This window comes from Panthera pardus, unplaced genomic scaffold, assembly GCF_024362965.1.
Source record: "Panthera pardus isolate Hobbes unplaced genomic scaffold, ASM2436296v1 HiC_scaffold_2, whole genome shotgun sequence".
Lineage (NCBI taxonomy): Eukaryota > Metazoa > Chordata > Mammalia > Carnivora > Felidae > Panthera > Panthera pardus.
The window spans coordinates 114,677,935-114,683,934 of record NW_026526765.1 but is presented as its reverse complement, the minus strand read 5'-3'; the positions used below and the strand labels follow the sequence as shown (position 1 = coordinate 114,683,934).

The 6,000-nt window shown below is 39.2% G+C and overlaps 1 protein-coding gene across 1 annotated transcript in view; it reads left to right on the top strand.

Moving 5' to 3' along the window:
* Positions 1 to 1,470: 1,470 nt before the first annotated feature.
* The window catches only part of IL31RA (interleukin 31 receptor A), a 60,743-nt gene continuing 56,213 nt past the window's right edge, over positions 1,471 to 6,000 (top strand). Inside the window, exon 1 of the mRNA XM_019414375.2 lies at positions 1,471 to 1,478. The gene's annotated coding sequence lies outside the window, so the exon portion shown is untranslated. The remainder of the gene's footprint in view (positions 1,479 to 6,000) is intronic.

The window sequence follows — 6,000 nt, the reverse complement described above, 5'->3', positions numbered from 1 at the left end:
TGCTGAGAGAATACAGATGAATTAATCAAATTCTTACCCAGGATTTTATGTCATACCCAGCACCTTCAGTCAGGTGTTACACATATACTGGGTGTTTACTAAGTACTTGCTGAACAAATTAAAGAAGTGCTATTTTTTTAATGTTTATTTTTTAGAGAGAACACAAGCAGGGGTGAGGGGCAGAGAGAGAGGAAGACATGGAATCTGAAGCAGGCTCCAGGCTCTGAGCTGTCAGTGCAAAGCCTGACATGGGGCTCGAACCCACAAGCTGTGAGATCATGACCTGAGCTGAAGTCAGACCCTCAACCAACAGAGCCACCCAGGTGCCCCAAAGAAGTGCTATTTTTATGCATAAGTTTAGTGATGGTAAACAATAAATGGAGTTTTTAATATCTTATGTAGGTAAGGGACTACCTCTTTTTCTCCTTATTTCTGATAAATTCTTTGACTTAGGGAAACATTGCCTGAAGATGATGGGGAATGGGTTTAAAATAAAACATGAGGCTGGAAGGCATACTTTGTTTTAAAAATAAGTTTTCTTTCCCTTTGCATCATAATCTCTTCCTTAATCTGTTTACTTCCTTTACAGTTTTGTTAGTTGCAAAATAAGGTAAAATTATAGTGCTCACATGAATCCCAGAAATAATCTAATTTAAACTTTTGATTTGTAGGAAACTGAGGGTCAGGCTACCTTAGCTCAATTCTTTGCCCCACCACTAAGTTTGGACAAGTTTCTCAATTGTTTTGGCCTCAGTTTCCTCACCTGTAAAATGGAAATAAACATACTATCGATAATTTTAAGATTGTTGTGAAGATCAAAGGAGATAAATAAAGTTCTTAGTACTGTGCCTGACAAGTGGTAAGATCTCCACATATAACTAACTATCATAATAACCTGCTAAATAAGCAGCTTAGGTAAATAAGTGGTTTAGTTTGGGCTCCTGACTCTCAGTTTAACATGTTTTCTTTTAGATATAAATAAGAATTATAAACCTCTTTTCTGAGTTAGCTACTATTATTTTCTTCCCTTCATCTCTTTCATTTAAAGATGATCACATGATGCATTTTTTATTTCTCTTTTAATAGCTAAAGATATTCTCAGCATTTCACCCATTACCACATTTTTAATCACTTCCTGAAGAGAAAATTTAAAATTTAGTCATTCCTTTTAATTGTTTATGACACTTTCAGATGGCATTTTTCCTGTAAAGTTGAGTACTCTCACAGAAGCAGATTTTTTTCCAGTTACAATAATGTACTTCACTTCCCAGCATAAATGGGTTAAGTGCCACACTGGCTTGGGCTTTGCTTAAAAGCAAAGAGAAAGCTCCCAGACAACCAGAGAGGAAATAGTCAAACATCTCTATGTAGATAAATTCCAAATTCCACTCCCTGTCCTAACATGGTCTGTAGGGAACAGAACACCTTTGATGGGGATCCTTTGAACCGGCAGGACATCTTCTGGATACCACAGAGAGGTGAGTGCCACATTCAGAGTCTAATAACTCCAATCCTTGCAAATTGGGCCTCTTTTTCTATTATGTGAGGGTCTTTTTCTGCTTTCTTCAGTGAAATTATGGGTCAGAACCCAGCACATAAATTACTTCTTAGTTAGACTGCTCTTTGGTAATTACAGGGAATCTCATCTTTTGGCAGCTAATGTTTTAATGTTTGTTTATTTTTTGAGAGAGAGAGAAAGAAAGCTGGGGAAGGGCAGAGAGGGAGAGAGAGATCCCAAGCAGGCTCTATGCTTTCACTGCAGAGCCCTATGTGGGGCTCGAACTGACAAACTGTGAGATCATGACCTGAGCTGAAACCAAGAGTGGGACACTTAACTGACTGAGTCATCCAGGTGCCCCTTTTGGCAGTTAATGTTTTAAAATGCTGCAGCAGGGGTGGAAATCATGGGGGTCAGAGGTCAGGGGCTGGTGAAAGTATGTGAATATAATGGATTTATCTTTCTGAAACTCTAGGCTAGAGAAAATTAAACCTAGGAAGAAAGGTTCAAAGGAAGATTCTTTTTGTGTATTGGTGTTTTGTGGCAGCAGGGTTGAGGGACAGTAAATCACTAATAGCTACTGTTTTGGTAGAAAGAGTCTAAGCTTTGGATTAAGACAGTCATGGGTTTGAATCTCAGTGATGCCACTTATAAACTAAATGATTTTTGGACTGGTTACATAATATCACTGAGCTACAACTTCCATATCTATAAAGCGAAGATAATATCTTCTCCATAGGGATTTTTAGTAGACCAAGATATAATTTGTGTAATATAATTAGCACATTGGAGACTCTCACTATCACATCACAATTATGTTTTTGCCAATCTTGCTGCTAGCATCTCAAAATGTTCTTTGTATGAAGGCACCTTGAGTGGATTTATAGATTTTGAAACTGAATGTGGTATTTTGACAGCTTTTTCTTTTTACATTTAGATACAATGTCACATAACATTAGTTTTAGGTGTACAAAATAATGATGTATATTTGTATATATTGTGAAATGATCACCACAATAAGTCTAGTTAACAACCATTATTATACATAGTTAAGGAATTTGGTGGGACTGAATGAGGCTGGGCAGCTTGCTGCTTGCTTCCTCTCTCCCATCAGTAGAGTTCACGGGTTCTTAATTAAACCTGCAGCCAGAGTGCTGTCCCTAGAATTTATTCCTTCTTTTCCCATCCTTTAAAAACCCAAGTCCATGCTATGCATGGTTTCTGACACAGAATGGATATCAACATACATTAAGTGAATGTATGAATAAATGAATGAATGAAAGTAGGACCAGCGCTGGGAAAACACATACATTTTTGTACAAGTGTATTCAGATGAAAGTTTGCATCTAGGATGCACCCTTGAGTGGGAACTTTTGAGTTGCCAAAGGACACCTTTGTATGTGTGTGTGTGTCTATGTCTATGTGTGTGTGTGTATAATGGAATGCTAGACAGTAAACCCCCCCACACACTGTTTCTTTTGCTTTGGTCATATGAGATAAGATGCAGGAAGACAGAGATAATTTAACGTGTTAGCATTTTTAGCAGAAACTGGCAGAGGAAGTATCTCCTCCTTTGTTTCTTGCTTCTTGTCCCCAGTCAGTGTGCATAGCCAGCCAGCAATAATTCCTTGGATTTGTTTCCAGTCCTTCTAAAAGTAGTTATTACTGTGTTTATACCTTTAAGGATAAGACACCACAGGTTACTTAAGTGGCATCACTATATATTCTCAGAGTCCTTTAGTCCAACATGGAATATTCATAGTGTTGTTTGAGAATTCTGGGTCTCCATTAAATGCTGTATTCATCTGAGGTCCCATAATGAGATGTATATTTCTAGGAAGTGACCTTTTATTGAAGACAGTTGTTCAAAGCTGCTGCATTTTAGAAGTTAGGGCTGATGACCAGGGATTACAGGAAATGATTTGCTTTCCTCCAGAGCAAGGCATAATCTTTCTGAATTTTCTGTGGCCCAGAGTGTTGGTACACCTGGAATTGCTTAGATTTAGGAAGGCTAATTTACCTCATTTAAGACTTCAAGAGACTGATGTGGTTTTTTTTTTTTAATACAGATTTTCATGAAATTATTCTTGTGCCTAAATTAAGACAATAGCTTAGAAAAGGTAGCCTAAAAAAAATAATTTATGCATGTCTTCATGTAAGCACATGCTTTCAAGTAAGTTTTAAAAGAAAAGTTTCCAGAGCCTTAGGAATCTATCTTTACTGTACCGCCTACCGGTTCTGATGAAGGTGATATGTGATACCAATCACACCCTCCTCCTGAACTGTCAAAGTTCTCTCCAATTTGCCAGGGAATGTGCTAAAACAGCAGAGCACAGAGTCCTCCCCTACATAGTAGATCCATTCACCATGGGGAGATAGCACAGCTAACAAAGTCACCACCTTCTCTGTTATTGGAACTAAAGCTTTTGTTACCTGCATGTTCATGAGGACCACTGTGTTTGATCTGTTGGACACCACAAAGTGCTCTGGGTTTTTAGGAAGCAGTATCACACTATTGACAGTGATATCTGTCCTTGTAGTACTGCCTAGAGATTTAAAGGTATTTGAACATTATGTGGTCTTCATATCTTTGCAGTGCCATCATTGGTGCAGGATACATCAATAATGTCATCTTGTGTAAAAGTTGTTTCACTAACAAAGGAAGAATAGCCATGAAATTCCTTCAGGGTTTTCCCAGATTTTAACATTAAAAAAAATTTTTTTTAAACGTTTAATTTTGAGAGAGAGCACGAGTGGGGGAAGGGCAGAGAGAGAGGGAGACAGAATCTGAAGCAGGCTCCAGGTTCTGAGCTGTCAGCACAGAGCCCAGTGCAGGGCTCGAACCCATGAACCATGAGATCATGACCTGAGCCGAAGCTGGACGCTTAACTGAGCCACCCAGGTGCTACATCCCAGATTTTAAACCAGGAATTCTAATTGGTCAAAAGAGGCACTAAGGATATGACTCCTATGATAAGAAGAGTTTAGACAGGCGACACCTGTACTGTGTGCCCAAAGAAGGAGAGGATAGTCTTTGTAATGACTCACATCCCTTGTTCAGGATCTCCTCCTCTAAATCATTCATCAGAGAAGTATTCACAGAATCACAGCAATGGTGGAGATTTTTAGTTTTGAGTTTTCTTTCATCAAGATTGTGGTTAGGTCTAACAGTTGCCTTTTTTGGAGTATACCACTACAGTACCAGGAAGTTTCATCATTTCCTCCAGGAGATAGTACTCTACCAACTTCTACCTTTTTTAACCATCAATGTTTTAAGGTCTGAGGTGAGCTCTCCTTTTTGTTCTCAAAGTCTCCTTCCATTTAAGATATAATTAGTCAAGTAGTTTCCTGCAACTAAATGACAATGATGGTTTTCCAGGTCCACCTGAGGTTACATCCAGATTTTTCTTGGCTGGAGTTTAGAGTGTACTCAAGCTCTTCAACTGCATATTTACCCCCTGGTTTACTCTCACAGATAACTAGGATGGCTTTGTACAAAGATTTTGCTACTTGAACTTCCAACTGAACTTATTTCTAAGTCCCTGGGAGGCACCTCACATTTGTTCATATCTACTACCCACAAGTAATCTCTTTGTGGTGGTCCTCTGGTATTGGAGAGAATGTGGAAAAGGCACTGGAGGATAGGCAAATGGTAGAATGAGGGGCACTCACCATATTGCACCAATTGTTGGCTTTCTGCAGTCATTAGAGTCAAATGAGTCATTGGCTCATTTCTCTCTTTAGATGCTCTGCTCTCGTTGCACTATTAGAATTACAGCACTTACCATGTGGTATTTGCTGTTACTGTCCATGATTCTGTCTCTGCAAGTAGATCTATGATTCTCAATTCTTTTTTTCTTCTCAGACCCATTTGGAGGGATATGATTTGGAGCCATCAGTAATAGTAGCTCACTCTGGACTGTGGCATCCTCTCCACCCTCTGACTCCCTTTCCTTGTTAAAAAAAAAAAAAAATCACTGAACTAGGGACACCTGGGTGGCTCAGTCAGTTGCGCATCCAACTTCGGCTCAGATCTTGATTTTGCATTTCACAAGTTTGAGCCCCACATCCGGCTCTGTGCTGACACCTCAAATCCTGGAACCTGCTTCGGCTTCTGTGTTTTGTCTCTCTCTCTGCCCCTCCACTCACATTCTGTGTCTCTGTCTCTCTCAGAAATAAATAAACATTAAAAAAAAGCCACGAGAACTAGAGTGAAATTGGGGGCAGGATGATCTTTTATTCCAAGCATCTGATGTGTGTCTGGGACATTGCTGAATGAACAACACAATGCCAGAGGCCACCAGCTGATTCAAGGGAGAGTCAGAGCTAGAACACAGGCAGTGTCAACTTCTAGAATGCTCCTCTCTTCAACTACTGCAGTTTTTCTAGCTTTGTCTCTGAGCATGATTTAGTACTGTTGATTTTTTTTCAGAAAGGGTCTTTTTAAATTCACAAATAATAGATGGGTGTTCTCATTTTAAAGGAGGCAAGCAGTAATTCCC